This window comes from Lepidochelys olivacea (assembly GCF_965140295.1).
Source record: "Lepidochelys olivacea isolate rLepOli2 genome assembly, chromosome: 3".
Taxonomy (NCBI): domain Eukaryota; kingdom Metazoa; phylum Chordata; order Testudines; family Cheloniidae; genus Lepidochelys; species Lepidochelys olivacea.
In genome coordinates, this window is record NC_140413.1 from 85,178,136 (window position 1) to 85,195,678 (window position 17,543).

Sequence of the window (17,543 nt, forward strand, 5' to 3'; positions counted from 1 at the left end):
GAGAGATCCTTCCCCCCCCCCATTTCTCTTTTTCCTTTCTACCTAAGGTATTAACCTTTAATAATGTTGGTTTAGGATCTCCTTGTGTAGTTATCACTATTATTCAATAAACAACTTTTATGGTTAAGCTGGTTGCTTCTCTCTCTCTCTCTCTCTCTCTGAACTTTACTCTTTTGCGTTTTTAGCTTCCCCCATTTACTCTGCAACACTTCTTTTACCTAAGCTAAAGATCCCTGTAGTGCCCAAAAATACTGTGGGGTTTGCTCATCAAGTGGGTTATCATCAGTACAATTGTGACGTGAAAATGGGAGAGAGACGTGTTAAATCTGTGGCACATGGGGGGGGGGGCAGCTGAAAGTGCTGCTCAGCACAGCCTATTGAGACCAGGGGCACATAAGGGTGACAGCTTGAAGGTGCTGCTTAACCCAGCCCATTGAGTACAGGGACATATAAGGGGATCAGCTTGAGAGTGCCGATTGACCTGGTCCGCTCAGACTTGCTCTGTTAGTGTGTGCGCGTGCATGCTCTTATCTAGTTCTAGGTACTGCAGGATAGCTCCATTGGGAGGGGACTTGCAGAAGGAAGGAGTAGAGCTCCATATGAACACACAAGTGACATGAAGAAAAGGAGGACTTGTGGCACCTTAGAGACTAACCAATTTATTTGAGCATAAGCTTTCGTGAGCTACAGCTCACTTCATCGGATGTAGCTCACGAAAGCTTATGCTCAAATAAATTGGTTAGTCTCTAAGGTGCCACAAGTACTCCTTTTCTTTTTGCGAATACAGACTAACAGGGCTGCTACTCTGAAACAAGTGACATAAGCAGTACATTAATAGAATTACAGGAACATTCCCCCTCCCCCCCAGAAGAGTAACCCTAATAAATGAGCGTACCCCAAAGTAACAGGCATATCTGGTAACATGAGATAATGCCAACCTGTAGACTATTACCATTTAAAAACAAAAACACCCACCACTATGAGTAACAGCATACACTATACTAGAATACACCACTACACTAGAATAAAAGACCCAGGGCAGTACAGTTGCAGCTGCTCTGGGTCAGCTGGTTTGTGCTGATTTGTGGGTCAGCCCGCACTCCAGCCTGCGCCTGAATATCTACACAGCAATTTTACAGTCCCACAAGCCCAAGTCAGCTGACTTGGGCCAACTTTGTGTGTTTAATTGCTGTGTAGATATACTCTATGTCTCTGCACTAACTCACGATATACAGTCAAGGGGCAACATTAAGGTGAAAAAAGGTCCATTAATAGTGCTAATTTAATTAAAAATAATTTTCAAACCCTGGTACGCTCTTCATCATGCTTGGTGTCTGCTCTTTGCCATTCACTAGCTTAGACAATACAGTTAGACTACTCAGTTTCACTTTGGTTTCTACTCGCTTTCATGGCCTGTTTCCTGTGCACTAGCACCAGGCTGGTTTTCTTCGGTTTCAGAGAGGGGAAGGTTTAGATTAAAAAATAAAATGTTAAGGATGTTTTAAAAAGACATTTTACTAGAACATTGCTATTCATGTCAGGTTTTGCTTAAAAAAAAAAACCAACAACTTTCTTTTTAAAATAAAATCTAAGTGTAAAGTGTAATACCATGCTGACCCCCTGCAAAAGATACGCATCTGAAATTCGTAGCAAACTTACAAAGAAGGATCACCTTTGCAAATTACATAGGTGAGCAGAAGAACATGGGGAAGTTCTTGTTCAGTTTCTGCTGCTGGCCAAGAAGTTCTGAAAAAATAATTAAGATTTTTGATATACTTAAATAAATATGCTCAAGTGAACAAACTATTGTAAAAAGAAAAGGAGTACTTGTGGCACCTTAGAGACTAACCAATTTATTTGAGCATGAGCTTTCGTGAGCTACAGCTCACTTCATCGGATGCATACCGTGGAAACTGCAGCAGACTTTATATACACACAGAGAATATGAAACAATACCTCCTCCCACCCCACTGTCCTGCTGGTAATAGCTTATCTAAAGTGATTAAGTTGGGTCATTTCCAGCACAAATCCAGGTTTTCTCACCCTCCACCCCCCACACAAATTCACTCTCCTGCTGGTGATAGCCCATCCAAAGTGACAACTCTCTACACAATGTGCATGATAATCAAGTTGGGCCATTTCCTGCACAAATCCAGGTTCTCTCACCCCCTCACCCCCCTCCCAAAAACCACACACACAAACTCACTATCCTGCTGGTAATAGCTCATCCAAAGTGACCACTCTCCCTACAATGTGCATGATAAGCTGTAGCTCACGAAAGCTCATGCTCAAATAAATTGGTTAGTCTCTAAGGTGCCACAAGTACTCCTTTTCTTTTTGCGAATACAGACTAACACGGCTGTTACTCTGAAAACTATTGTAAGAAAGCAATTCAGAAAAGCTACAGTCAGTATATTATTACTATGCAGAGCACTTGCAGCACTTACATTTCCACAGCTCCTTGCACTGGCTTCTGAATATCAGTATCAGTTTCTCCCTCCCAGGAGAGTAACCCAACCCCTTTTTGAGACGGAGTCTAACTAGGCTCTACTGCACCAGACTGAGTGCCTTCTTAAAGTGAGGAACTCCATCATCATCAGGAGTTCAAACCCCGCAAATCACTTGTCACCATCTAGTAGGTGGACCTCCTCCAATGGTCAACTCTGGAGCAGGGAACAGAAAGACTATAGTAACCCATGGAGGCATCACAAACTGACATGTACACCTTGCACGTATAGAACGCTGAAAGTCCTCTTTGAAAGAAGTTGTGCGGCAGTTCATGTAACTTGCAATGTGGTCTAATGGATCAGGTATAAGACTGGGAGTCAGAAGGGCAGCAAAACTTGTAGTTGGCTTCTGAATGAAATGGAAAAAACTCACTTGTTTTATCTAGCTTGCCTAATGTTAGAGAGAACAAAAAACAGCTAATGGAGGAAGAAGAGGAGGAGAGAGAGGGAGAAACATCATTATGATTAGATATTACAGTCCTGGTCTACACTACAAAGGAAGGTCGCCACAAGCTACCTTGCATCAACCTACTTGTGCATGTGTTGACACTTAAATTTGTCTCCCACCCATGTAAGTACTCCAGTAACTTCAACTCCCTTAGTGGCACTGAGCCACAGCCAGTGTATGGATGTTGACACAATGCAAGTATAGACGCTGGGTTACCTATGCAAACCCTAAGAACTCCTTCAGCAGCTGTCTCACAGTACCCAACACAAACTGCTCCGGTCACAACTGTCAACTCCAGTATCCAGGAGTCACATAGATGGGAAGCTGCCCCCACCCTTTAAAACCCAGCAAATTTTTGAAATACCTTTTCCTGGTTGTCCCGCTTGGCGAGCACACCTCTATCTGCTTTCCATTGTTGTGTGCAACTTCCCAGCTGATCATGCCACCTGTGTGCTACAGACACACTGCAGCCTGAAGTAGGCAGGAGATATAGGAACTCTATACAGAAGAGATTGTAGCAGCACAGCTCCAAACCAGCCGTAGAAATGTCAACATCTACAAGCAGATTGCTCAGGGAATGCAGGAAAATGGGTATGACAGGGACCTGTAGCATGCCATGTGAAAGCCAAGGAATTGTGGCAGGCATACCAAAAGGCCAGGGAGGCCAACAATGGATCCAGTGCTGAGCCACAGACTTGCTGCTTTTACAAAGAGTTGCATGCCATGCTTGGTGGAAACCCCGTCACCATCCTGCAGACCACCATGGATACCTCCAGAGAGTAGGGTTGCCAACTTTCTAATTGCAGAAAACTGAACACCCTTGCCCTGCCCCTTCCCCGAGGCCCCCCCCTGCCCCGCCCCCCGCTCCCTCCATCCCCGCTCTCCTGCTCACTCGCTCATTTTCACCGGGCTGGGGTTGGGGTGCAGGAAGGGGTGAGGGCTCCAGATGGGAGTGCGGGCTCTGGGGTGGGGCTGGGGATGAGGGGTTTGGAGTGTAGGAGGGGGCTCCGGGTGGGACCAAGAGGGTGGGACCAAGAGGTTTGGAGTGTGGGAGGGGGCTTTGGCCTGAGGCAGGGGGTTGGGGAGTAGGAGGACTGTACTGGCTCTGGGGTGAGGGTGTGGGCTCTGGGGTGGGGGTCAGAAATGAGGGGTTCAGGGTGCAGGAGGGGGCTCTGGGATAGGGCAGGGAGTTGGGGTATGGGAGGAGGTGAGGGCTCCAGCTGGGGTGCGGGCTGGGGATTAGAGGTTTGGATTGCAGGAGGGGGCTCCAGGATGGGACCAAGGGATTCGGAGTGTGGGAGGAGGCTCCGGGCTGGGGCAGGGGGTTGAGGCGCCAGCTCTGGGCGGCGCGGACATCAAGCTGTTCCTGCGAAGCAGAGACACGTCCCTCCGGCTCCTAGGCGCAGGCACAGCCAGGGGGCTCTGTGCACTGCCCCAGCCCACAGGCACCGCCCCCGCAGCTCCCATTAGCCACAGTTCCTGGGCCAATGGGAGCGGCAGAGCCAGCACTCCCGGTGGCGCCTGCAGGCAGGGGCAGCGCACAGAGCCTCCCTGGCCACTCCTCCGCCTAGGAGTCAAACATGCCGGCCGCTTCCCAGGAGCCATGCAGAGCCAGGCAGGGAGCCTGCCAGTCCCACTGCACCAGCAACCAGACTTTTAACAGCCCAGGCAGCGGTGCTGACCAGAGCCGCCAGGGTCCCTTGTCGACCAACTGTTCAACCCTACCAGGGAGCAGGAGTCACAAGTACCTACCATGAACAGTGAGAAGGAGGTGAATGAGGAGGAGGAAGAGGAGGTGGGACATGTGATGCGGGGGAGGGTGTCCAGCTAGGCCTTAAGCCAGGACCTGTTTTTGACTCCACCACAATCCAGTCAGTCCCTGTGGTTGAGCACAAGCGAGCCCAAAGCAGGGGAAGGAACCTCGGGTAAGCGTGTAAATAAAATTTCCCTTTATGGTGATGTCACCTCCAACTTAAGAGGACATAGCTATTCAATCTTCATTAATTTACTCATCCTACAAGAGGTAGAGTTATTTGCTTTTCAATCCTCTCCAGAGCTAGGCAGAGGGGGTCATGAGGAGCAGCTCATGTACACAGGGTTGTCCCTTCAATCCTCCGGAGAGCTCAATGAAACTTCCATGGATGTACACTGCAATCTTCTCCACAAGGTTTCTAGGGATGGCAACCTTATTTCTTCCTCCGTGGTAGGACACTTTCTCATGACATTCGGCGATAAATTTGGCAGGCACCATTTCCATAAACAGGGTAGTGGCATACGGGCCCTGGAGGCTTCAGGATGCCGGTAGCAGCTGTGCTCTCTGGGCCTTTGGTACCCTCAGGAGTGAGATATCAGCTAAAACCACCATCACCTGTGGAAAATGTAGCCAGTATTCAGTGCCAATGCCCTATACTTAGTTTCATACAACAGAAGAATTCCCTCCTTCTTTCCCTCACCTCTGGTGAGTCATACTCCCCATGGCTGGTGCTGAGTGGCACCATGAACAAGCACTCCAAAGCAAAAATGTCAATAAGCATGTCTTGTCTAACACTTTAGGGGAGCAAGGGACGGGGAGAGTTCTGAATCTTAAGTTTCACTTTCCATTCCTCCTATAATGCCAATGGTTCCTCTGTGTATTTTATCTATAGCTGCGGCCATTGCATCCTTTAGGGATATCCTCTCCACACCAGCAGAATGACTAATTCAGAAAAGGAGGGGGGGGAAAGAGGACACAGGAGGACACCTTCTGCGACATCCTTCAAGTCAGTGCTGCATCAGACCTTCGATAGAAGGCCTTGAGGGTGAATACTGCAGACTGTATGGAGGAAGATAGGATGAACAGGAGAAAGGCAAAGGAGAAGGAGATACACCAGGACATACAGAAGCTTCTCCATCAGCAAACACAGATGCTGCAGAGTCTTATGGACCTCCAGGTTCAACAATTGCGGGCTCAATTGCCATTGATTTTGGCAGAGAACTGCAGTGTAGTGTCTCCCTACACCCTTCCTCAGCATTCCACAACACCTCAGAGGCCACATGCCTACCATTACCACTCCACACTGGGGGAAGCATTGACAACTGCAGCTTCATACACACTGACTTGTGAGAGCCACAGCTGATATAAGTGTAGCTACAACAGACATCAGTGTTCCTTTATTTATTAAGGTTCCTAAATTTTTTTAAGTTAAAATGTTAAGATTTTTGGAGCTGTTTTCGTATTTGACGTTTACAACACATAGTGTATAATGCCTGCTGGCATTGTAAGTAGTTGTCTTGTCACTCATAACCGACAGGATCAGTGCCAAGTAGTGTAGTCATCATAAATGTATGCAAGCATCCCAACATTATTTGCTGCACTGTCAGTGATCTATGCAGCAAGCACCACACAATTCCCAACAGGCCCCCAAAGTGCAGCATCATATTGAGCATAGTACACCATAGCACATTACTGTGCCTCACTGTTAAGGTGCTCTTTCAAATCACCCCTAAGCCATATAGCCCCTCATGGAGTTCATCCGGTAGCCCTTGTGTCTGGTTGTTCAAACTCAGCAAACAGCCACTCCACTCCGCCTTCTACCCCTACAGCAATTTTTCCACCTTTGCTTCACAAATATTATGCTGGACACAACAGGCAGCTATAGCCATTGGGATAGTTTTCACACTGAGATCCAAATCCTGTAAGTAAACACTGCCAGTACCCTGTCAATCTATCAAAAGCACATTCAACTGTCATTCTGTATCTGCTGAGCTTGTAGCTGAATCTTTCCTTAGTGCTGTTGGACACACTGGGGCATGGCCACTAGGTAACTCGAGGGGATGGAAGACCACGAGCGTCGATGAAGCCCCCCTCGCACTAGGCCCAGGCATCCTTGGCTCCCCCTCTCGCCTGGAGGCACTCGCAGCAGCTATGCGTACTAGGCCCAAGTGTCCTTGGCCCCCCCGCCTGGAGGCACTTGCAGCAGTTATGCTCAGGATCTGCAACAATATGTTGCAGAGTCAGACTGCCTGAAACTAAACAAGGCCAAACAGGGCAGATATGGAAGAACAATGCTGAATAAAGCAGCTTTATGTATAGTTTAACAAATTATACAAAAAACAAGGAACTAGCTGGGAACTGGATTGGCTGGCTATATGGATACTTAGGGCAGCTTGCTATTGGATAAGTATGCTGAAGAAAGGATGTATAAAAGCCTGTGTAACTTCCTGCTCTGTGTGCAGGATTTGAGATTCTATTCTCCCTGTACCTTTTTGCAGCTGCAAATAAACTTTTCTGCTTCTCCACCCCGTTGTGATTATTGGGTGAAGCACACCGGGTAGCGAACCAACCCCTGCTATTGTTTTGCCTCTCGGCACTGGGTGCTGGCAACAGTGCTGTCGAGGTGACCAGTGTACAGCTCCATGAGCCAGGGGAGTAAGGAGTAGGCTGGATGCCCCAGGATCACTTTTGGTATTTTAACATCACCAATGGTAATCCACTAGTTGGGAAAGAAGGTCCCTGCTTATAGGCTTCTGAACAGACTTGCATCTTCCCTGACCAGCCAATGTTGATGTCAGTGATCTACCAGCGCTTGCATAATCATGGAAAAGTAGCCCTTTCTTTTGATGTACTTTGTGGCAAGGTGCTCTGGGGCCAAAATAAGTATGTGTGTGCTGTCTATTGCTCCCCCACAGTTCGGGAACCTCACAGCTGCAAAGCCATCCACCAGGTCCTGCACATTGCCAAGAGTCACAGTTCTGCATAGCAGGAGACTACTAATGGTCCTGCACACTTGCATGACTGTCGTCCCCACAGTGGATTTTCCCCACCCCAGAGTGACTTCCCACTGACCAGTAGCAATCTGGTGTTGCAAATTTCCAAAGTATGATCACCAGCTCTCAGTTTGATGTCCCTGCTTTGGATGGCTGGGGTGAGTGTAGCACACAGTTATAGGAATGTGGCCTTGCGCATCCAAAAGATCTGCAGCCACTGCTCATCATCCCAAATCTGCATTACGATACAATCCCACCAGTCAGTGTTCATTTCTCAGGCCCAGAAGTGACACTTCACCATCTGCAGCTACTCCGTGAATGCCACCAACCACCTTGAATGGTTTGCACTATGTCTCACAGCAAACTGACCACCTGGAAGTCATCACGTTCCCTACAGTTCTTCTTGCAGCTCTGTAAATACTAGAGGATTGAGAGTGTTTGCAACACTCATGAAAATAGTGCACAGCTGTGCAGGCTCCATGCTTCTAAGAGAGACAGCGGACAGCAAGCAGTCCCATGCAGGTTGGAAATTGAAAACAGGCCCAAAAATTCACCCCTTGCTACCAGTCACTCCTGCACGACTCGGTTCTGCCGCACCATGTATTGCCAAAACTAACCAAAAGACAGTGTGCTGAACAGCAGTGGGTTGCACACTGGGATACCTACCTACCCATGGTGCACTACACTGTGCATCGACACAAGCACTCCTGGTGTGCAGAGCTGATGCAAGGAGCCAAGTGTGCACAGGCACAAATGATACACTAATTGCAATGGCTGTATGCTGATGTAACTTGCATTGGCAAAACTCCATAGTGTAGACATAGTCTCAGATTTACAGTGATAAGTGTAATATGAACAGACACTCTGCCATTGACTTATATATGTCCTTGAGCAAGTCAACTCTATGCCTCAATTTCCCATATCTGTAAAGTAGAGATGTAATTTACCCATGTTTTTAAAGCACTTTGATAACTTCATATGAAAAATGTACTAATTTTTATTTTTTGTCTTGAGGGAATTTATTAAATTGTTCTTTTCTCCTACCTCCTCCTCCTCAATATTCCCTTCCCATCCCTGGTTCTCAATCTTAGCACACAGGCACATTTTTAAAAACAAAAAGACTAAATTATTAAATTACTGGCAACATAAGGAAAATAGCTAGAGCTTTGATGATCTAGGCAGAAATGTGGGAAGAGTCTCTCCAGAACTTACTTTCCACTCTCACTTTGCTGCAGTTGCCATCTCTCTAATTCCCCTCTACCACTGAACAGATTTCAAGGTATCTGATAAATAGTGAGTTATCCCATTCAATCAGTACAGCCATATCAAGAGTCAGTCAAGCTCAATGAAGTTATTAAAAATTCTAAGACATGAGTAGCTATTGATATGCATGAAGTGACTTAAATATCTGATGAGACCCCATTAGACATTTCCTTCTTCTAGCAGATTAAAAAACCACTGTCAAAAGTGTCTGAAGTGTTGAGATAGGATTCTAGTGAGAATCCTTAATTGACGCTAATTCAGGATATAAGCATCTGATCCCTTGAACATAATTGAAAACAAACATTGTCTGAACAACAAGTACATATTAAGGCAGGCTCCTTGGGATCAGGGCCCTATTCAAAGAGGGCCCACATGGAGCAGTGAATATGAGCTGCAAATTGGTTGGCTGTGGGCTGGGCTCCCTCATTTAGAAGTAATATTATGGATTCAGGATTGGGGACAGGGTGGATGACAATGGCAGAGAAACAAAATCCAGCCTAACTCAGGAACTGATAGGGAAAGAAAAGTCTGTATAGGGGCCTGAAATATTGATGAATCTGAGCTGCAATGATCCTCATTCCCCTGTCAGCCCAGCCAATGATAGTCATTATTCAGGGACACTCACACAGTGTGATCGCTGGAACTGCCTGACCCCTACTTCATATTCAAGGTATTTAATATCATGCTGTGAAACTGACAAGTTATCCAGTAAGCTGTTTTAAGAATGACAATTCATATTTGAAACTACATTCTATAAATCTATAGGTTTTCTAATACTTATGTAATTAAACTGATATTCAGCAGGCTTCATACCAAAGACCTACTAATGTGCAGAAGCAAACAAACAAAAAATTTTAACCTTTTACTAAAACAGTCACTGATTTAAGGTATTCCATTAAACGGAGTCTTTAGTTTCTGCAGCAACAAGTTCACACAAACAGAATAAGAAAGAGTTTCTATTTATTCTCACTGAATGAGAAAAATATTTGGCAGATAAACATCAGAAGGCTATTCAAGTGCTCAAGTTATCAACATCTTAGGACCTGTAAAGCTGTGTTTAAGAGACACAAGGTGAGTAAGGTAATATTTTTATTGGACCAACTTCTCCTGGTGAAAGAGACAAGCTTTCAAGCTACACAGAGTGATTCTTCAGATGTTTAATACATTTAAGGCAGGGGTGGGCAAACTACGGCCCGCGGGCCAGATCCGGGCCGCGAGCCATTTAGAGACGGCCTGCGAGCTCCCGCTGGGGAGTGGGCACTGGAGCTTGCCCCGCTCGGGCGCTCCAGGCGGGGCGCTGGGTCAGGGGCCGCACCACATGGCTCAGTCCCGCTCCCATGCTCCAGCCAGGGCATAGGGTCGGGGACCGCACCACGTGGCTCAGCCCTGCTCTGGCGCTCCAGCCGGGGAGCAGGTTTAGGGGCCACACCATGCAGCTCCCAGAAGCAGCCATATGGCCCCACTCCGGCCCTCCAGCTGGGGCGCAGGGTTGGGGGCAACTCCACGCAGCTCCTGGAAGCCGCGGCATGGCCTTGCTCTGGCTCCCACATGCTCCAATGGCCCCCTCTGGTGCGCCAATGGAAGCTGCAGGGGCAGTGCCTGCGGATGGGGCAGGCCGCGCCTCCGCATAGGAGCCGGAGAAGGGACATGCCACTGCTTCCGGGAGCTGCTTGAGGTAAGAGCCGCTCAGAGCCTGTACTCTTGAGCCTCTCCCCACGCCCCAACCCCCTGCCCCAACCCTGGTCCCCCTCCTGCTCTCCAAACCCCTTGATCCCAGCCCAGAGCACCCTCCTGCACCCCAAACTCCTCATCCCCAGCCCTACCCCAGAGCCCACTCCCCCATTCACAGCCCTCACCCCCAACCCCAATTTTGTGAGCATTCATGACCCACCATACAATTTCTATTCCCCAACGTGGCCCTCAGGCCAAAAAGTTTGCCCACCCCTGATTTAAGGTATATAAGACTATTCTAGGCATAATTCAGTGCAACAGACGCTCACAACCTTTAGAGTACCAAACCATAGCAAGACAAAATAACTTGAAAGGGCAATCTTGTATTGCAGGTGACATAAGACATCAATGAACTGGAAAGTTAGAGGGTTTTTTAGCCATGTCACTTAAAGCCTCATTGTGTAGCCATACCCTAAGAGGCTTATTCAACCTCTATATTCATTCACTCTTTGGCCTCTCTGCTAGACAAATGGTGACAATTAGTGCCAATTGTGATGCAGGTTTTTGTAACATGGAGACTCATCCACTGGGAACTGTACGATGAAGTGAGCTGTAGCTCATGAAAGCTTATGCTCAAATAAATTGGTTAGTCTCTAAGGTGCCACAGGTACTCCTTTTCTTTTTGCGAATACAGACTAACACAGCTGTTACTCTGAAACCTGAGACAATGAAAAGGCTCTATTTTCAACTTTCAGCCACTATCAACCTGGAGTGGATTCAAACTAGACAATTACCATCCCCATAACTATCCAATCCACGTAAAAACAAATTTAAACAAACCACATTAGTAATGTGTCTAACAGTAAAGTATCTCCATCTTCAGGATAGTCATCACTTATGGAAAACTTTCTAAAACATTGAGCTAAAACATAATACTTCTGAAGTACACAAAGAAAAAATCAGCAGTATATTTGCATGCAATTATGCAAAATTTACATATTTAAACTTACTAATCAAACAAACTTTTAATAACGTTGGATAATGATGAGATACTCACACACAACAACACAATACATACACACAGTCTGATAAATACATACACACAGTCACTCCCCATCCCATCAGGTTCCTTACATTCTAAACATAGTAGCAGGTTGTTCTTGCTTTCCCAACTAAAGTTAGCCTCATTTGATTTACAGATTTATACTTTTAAAATTGATTTGCATACAATTACACTTACAAAGTCCCATCTTCACTTCTGTGATCATTAACACATTAACTACAACATGCTCAGATTTAAAATTTGCTCTTCAAAAAGTTAGACAACACCTGAAATAGCCAGAAGTGTTAAAGTGTCTTTTCTGAATGATTTTCATTACACTCTGTTGCTCTGTTCCCCTTTACTGTTCTCAGCACCCTCAGATTTGTCTAACATTTTGCAGTGAACCAGCACAACTCTCAGTAAATTTATTTTTAAAAAGATGCTTTCATATCATATTATGGATCACAGTCTGTAAGATGAAGTGTGGGAAGAAAGCAGGGGTTTGTAACATCATAATAGAATTGCTGAAGACAGGTGAGAGTATTGTTGTACTCTGGTAGCACATCCGATAAAGTGAGCTGTAGCTCACGAAAGCTTATGCTCAAATAAATTGCTTAGTCTCTAAGGTGCCACTAGTACTCCTTTTCTTTCTGGTAGCACAGGCTCTTCCAGACCATCTGGTCCACTAACATCACCGATAACTGAAAGAAGGGTGTTATTCTGCCTCTGTTCAAAAAAGGGGATAAGTCAAATGTAGTAACTATTGAGGTATTATGCTGTTGTCGGTCCTAAGGAAAGTCTGCTTCCACGTTAATGTCACAAATCAATGATAGCATCCTGGTCTTTGCCACAAAGAGTCAGTGCAGCTTTAGACCTGGTCATTCCACTACAGATCAGATCTTTATCTTGAAACAACTTTTTGAGAAGATGGCTGAATTTAATAGGCCATGCACAGCACTTTTTAGATGCTTCCGTCAGCCCTTTGATTCAGAGCATCAAGCAAGTTTGTGGGATCTGATGCATCTCGACATCCGTGGAAAGATAATGTCATTAAAAGAAGAGCTCTCTAATGGAACAGAAACCTGCATTTGAATCAATAGCCAATACATAACATGCTTTCCTATGACCACAGGAGTTTGGAAATGCTGCATTCTGACACCACTGTTGTTCAATATTGGCACTGATTGGCTGATGGATAAGCTTGAGGAGGCAACTGTCAGTGGCTTTAAGCTGAACACCATTGTGCTTTGAGATCTCATACATGAAAATGACATTGTTGATTCAGTCTGGTGAATCGCTGCGGCTGATAGCTAATCTGACAATAAGCAGCACACATTCTAATCCAGATAAAACAAAGTCACTAGCCATTATCATCAAGTTGCCTTCAGCTCTAGATTGCAATCAGATCACCATTAACATGTCTGGATGACGAGGTGGGGGAAATTGAGTAGGTGGCAACTGTCAAACATTTGGGTAGTGTCATAGACGGTGTTGGAGAATGCTCACAAGATGTGAACACGTATGTAACAGCTGCTGCCTCCGTATTTCAGGCCCTTCAACAGCTCTAGTGGGACATTTTGACTTCAAGCTGGTTACAAAGCTACGAATCTACAGAACCAAGGTGATACCAAATCTACTGTATGGAAGTGAAATGTGGGCGCCAAGGAACAACAGAGTGACATTTTTGATTCTCATTGTCTTCATCAGCTGCTCAGTATCTAGTGACAGGAAAGATCAGAAATGACAATCTTCGAAGACAAAGGCAAATCCAGCAATCACCTCCATCATCACTGATTTGATCTCAGCAGCTTTCTTAGTATAGTCATTATTAGAAGGAAAGCCCAATGAATTCCAAAGCACGGTTACCAAGAAATACTGCTATGTGCCCATAGATCACATAGGCGTCAAAAGCTTTGGTGGACACAAACTGAATATACCACCATCTTGCTAGAGATCCATCTGGAAGGCACTTGATCTTCAAGGAAGCCACGTCCCTTTGGGATTTGCCATGATGATGATGATGAATCCATCACAGGATAGGTGGGGCTTGAAGTCCACAGGTTTTGAATGCCCCATGTTAGTAAGGAGGGTTATATGCCGGGGGGAAGGGAGAGCTGACCATCAGCTTTCAGACCAGATGAATAAATTCTGAGAGATTTAGTTTGCGCTAAGAACTAAGAGACCGGACACTTGTTCTGTCTCACTACCATGCACAGTAAGGGAGGGAAGGTCACAGACACCCTGACCTTTATGACCTGATACTCAAACACAAGCAGGGACAGGTGCATGCACATCCCCAATGGACACCACTATTCAAAAAGACCCCAGTTTTATGCATGAGGTTCATGTGCACCTAAAGTAGAATGCATCTTGACATATGTTTACATTTAAAAATTAGCAAAGATGAAGAACAAGTGTAGCTCCTTACAAATGACATTCACAATGAGCACTAAATAAATTTAAGACTGAACAACCTGAGTGAGATTCTGTGCTGCACCTCTAAGAGCTGCAGCATAGAACTTAAACTTGTGAGGGACCCTGTTAAAAGACTTTTGAAAGTCTACATAAATTATGTCAATTGGTTCTCCTTTATCCACTACTTCATTGACCCATTTAAGAATTCTAATAGATAAGCAATTTTCCTTTGCTGAAAAAACACTGATTAGACCCTCTCAGATCATGATCTTCCAGGAATTTTAGTCTATAATTTTCCCCCCTCAATTTACCCGTTAAAGATGTATGGCTTACTGGTCTATAATTCTTTGGATCATCCCTACACAGCCTTTTTATTCACACATGAAAGCTCATGCTCCAATATGTCTGTTAGTCTATAAGGTGCCACAGGACTCTCTGCCGGTTTTACAGATCCAGACTAACACAGCTACCCCTCTGATTTTTAAAAATAGCTACATTTGCTACCTTCCAATACTCTTGTATAGAAGCTATTTTTAATACAAGGTAGCATATTTGTGCTAGCAGCTCAGCTACTTCATTCAATGGTGAAAAAAAATTATTTTTGACAATTTCAGTAATATTAATCTGTTATAGATAACAGAGATGTTAATTTTTAGAAATACGATTTTTAATCTGACATTGTCCCTGGTAGATTTTAAAAATAACAGCTCAGAAGGTTAAGAAAACACACACTAGATTTTCTCTTTCAGGTCACGTGCTTTTGAAAAATAGAGTTAAGAATGAGCTTCTCCAATGATTCCAAGAAAATGAATGAACTGAGAGTTTAAGATTATATGGCTCTCTGTATAATGTCACCTTCTTCATCCAGGCTTGTGTATGCCATCTTTAGGAAATGTTCAAAAATCTAAAAAGTTGGATCATGATTCTGTGAGTTGCTTAGTTAGTTCTGGATTGAAGCAGGGGATGGGGTGTACAAAAATGTTTCTTCCTTCCAGCAGTAACAACAAGTAGAAAAGGCTTCAAATTTATCAGACAAATAGTACCAGGAGGTTTCAAAACATGAAGCTTCAAGCAGGATCCAAGGAGCGCAGCCTGGTAAGGCTTCCATCACTCTGCACTTTCCCAGCAGCCAAGGGATATGAGAATGGGGGGAAAAACAAGGCTCTGGTTCTCATCAGGATATTGTCCATGGGCATTGCAGCCCCACATTGGTCATGAGTCAAAGTTCTAAATTCTGGATCTTCACCTACAGATGACAAACACAAGCCTGGATGGAGGAGATAACATTATCTAGAAAGCAGTACAGTCTCAAACTGTCAGTTTATTTACTTTCCTGGAGTCACTGGTTAAGCACACCTGGGCATTGTCCATGGACAATGGTGCCTCATATTTTAGTCTAGTTCTCAGGCTGTTAAGCATTTAGTACATTCTTCAAGCTGTGGATATAAGGGTCTATGTGGAGGGAGCAAGAGAGCAGATGGGGGTGAGAACCTGCATGAGTGGATGGATGACAGATTCATAGGGAAGTTAGAAAAAAAGAGAAGCAGAATATGATGACTTATAGGAGGAAGTAGAAGCAGCAGAAAATAGAGGAGAAGGAGGTAAAGCACACCAAGTGGTGGGAGAGGAAGAAATGAGAGAGAGAGAGAGAAAGAGCTGTAAAGGATTGATGGAGAGACCAAAACAAAAAAAAAAAACAACAAAAAACAGGAAGCAAACGTACACTGAAAACAAAGGAAAAGATCTATTACAGAAAGAAACTGGAGTGAGGCAAGGAAGGGGAACAAGAGAGAGATAACAAGTTACTACTTAATGTATTTGAAATGTAGGTGTTTGACAATATATCATTACATACAGTAGAACTCTGCCCCCCCACCACCACCAATATGCAAGCATTTTTTATTTCTTTAAGCAGGAAGAATAGCACACATACTTGTCACCCCAGACAGCAATGATGATGATAATACTTCTCTCTTACAAATGTGTTTCATCTGTAGATCTCAAAGCGTTTTACCAAGACGACAAGCATCATTCCCATTTTACAGATGGGGAAGGTGAAGTAACTTGCCTAAGGTCACACAGCAGGTCAGTGAAAGAGCGAGGAATAGAAGCCAGCTATCCTAAGTCCCAGCCCAGTGTTCTGTGCACTAGACAACATTGTCCTCCTCATAATAGGCTTAGTTATCAAATGAAGAAAAGTTGGGTATATTTTTTGAGCCTTAGTTGCAAAACTTTTGTTTTTATTTAAATTTACCGGAGTCAACAAAAGAAATTTTAAAAATACTATATTCAAACAGGTTTCAGAGTAACAGCCGTGTTAGTCTGGATTCGCAAAAAGAAAAGGAGGACTTGTGGCACCTTAGAGACTAACCAATTTATTAGAGCATGAGCTTTCGTGAGCTACAGCTCACTTCCTCAGATGCATATCGTGGAAACTGCAGCAGGCTTTATATATACACAGAGAATATGAAACAATACCTATTCCCACCCCACTGTCCTGCTGGTAATAGCTTATCTAAAGTGATTAAGTTGGGCCATTTCCAGCACAAATCCAGGTTTTCTCACCCTCCACCCCCCCCACACAAATTCACTCTCCTGCTGGTGATAGCCCATCCAAAGTGACAACTCTTTACACAATGTGCATGACAATCAAGCTGGGCTATTTCCTGCATAAATCCAGGTTCTCACATCCCCCCCACCCCCATACACACACAAACTCACTCTCCTGCTGGTAATAGCTCATCCAAACTGACCACTCTTCAAGTTAAAATCCAAGTTAAACCAGAACATCTGGGGGGGGGGGGTAGGAAAAAACAAGAGGAAACAGGCTACCTTGCATAATGACTTAGCCACTCCAAGTCTCTATTTAAGTCTAAATTAATAGTATCCAATTTGCAAATGAATTCCAATTCAGCAGTTTCTCGCTGGAGTCTGGATTTGAAGTTTTTTTGTTTTAAGATAGCGACCTTCATGTCTGTGATCGCGTGACCAGAGAGATTGAAGTGTTCTCCGACTGGTTTATGAATGTTATAATTCTTGACATCTGATTTGTGTCCATTTATTCTTTTACGTAGAGACTGTCCAGTTTGACCAATGTACATGGCAGAGGGGCATTGCTGGCACATGATGGCATATATCACATTGGTGGATGTGCAGGTGAACGAGCCTCTGATAGTGTGGCTGATGTTATTAGGCCCTGTGATGGTGTCCCCTGAATAGATATGTGGGCACAGTTGGCAACGGGCTTTGTTGCAAGGATAAGTTCCTGGGTTAGTGGTTCTGTTGTGTGGTATGTGGTTGTTGGTGAGTATTTGCTTCAGGTTGCGGGGCTGTCTGTAGGCAAGGACTGGCCTGTCTCCCAAGATTTGTGAGAGTGTTGGGTCATCCTTTAGGATAGGTTGTAGATCCTTAATAATGCGTTGGAGGGGTTTTAGTTGGGGGCTGAAGGTGA

The 17,543-nt window shown here is 44.8% G+C and overlaps 1 protein-coding gene across 4 annotated transcripts in view; it reads right to left on the reverse strand.

Annotated features, from left to right (window-relative positions):
• WASF1 (WASP family member 1) overlaps window positions 1-17,543 on the reverse strand; it is a 173,419-nt gene that overhangs the window by 145,152 nt on the left and 10,724 nt on the right. The window contains exon 2 of one of the 4 annotated variants that reach the window (XM_084624111.1): window positions 4,708-5,323. The exons of the other annotated variants lie outside the window; for them this stretch is intronic. The gene's annotated coding sequence lies outside the window, so the exon portion shown is untranslated. The remainder of the gene's footprint in view (window positions 1-4,707; window positions 5,324-17,543) is intronic. 4 annotated transcript variants of the gene reach the window in all.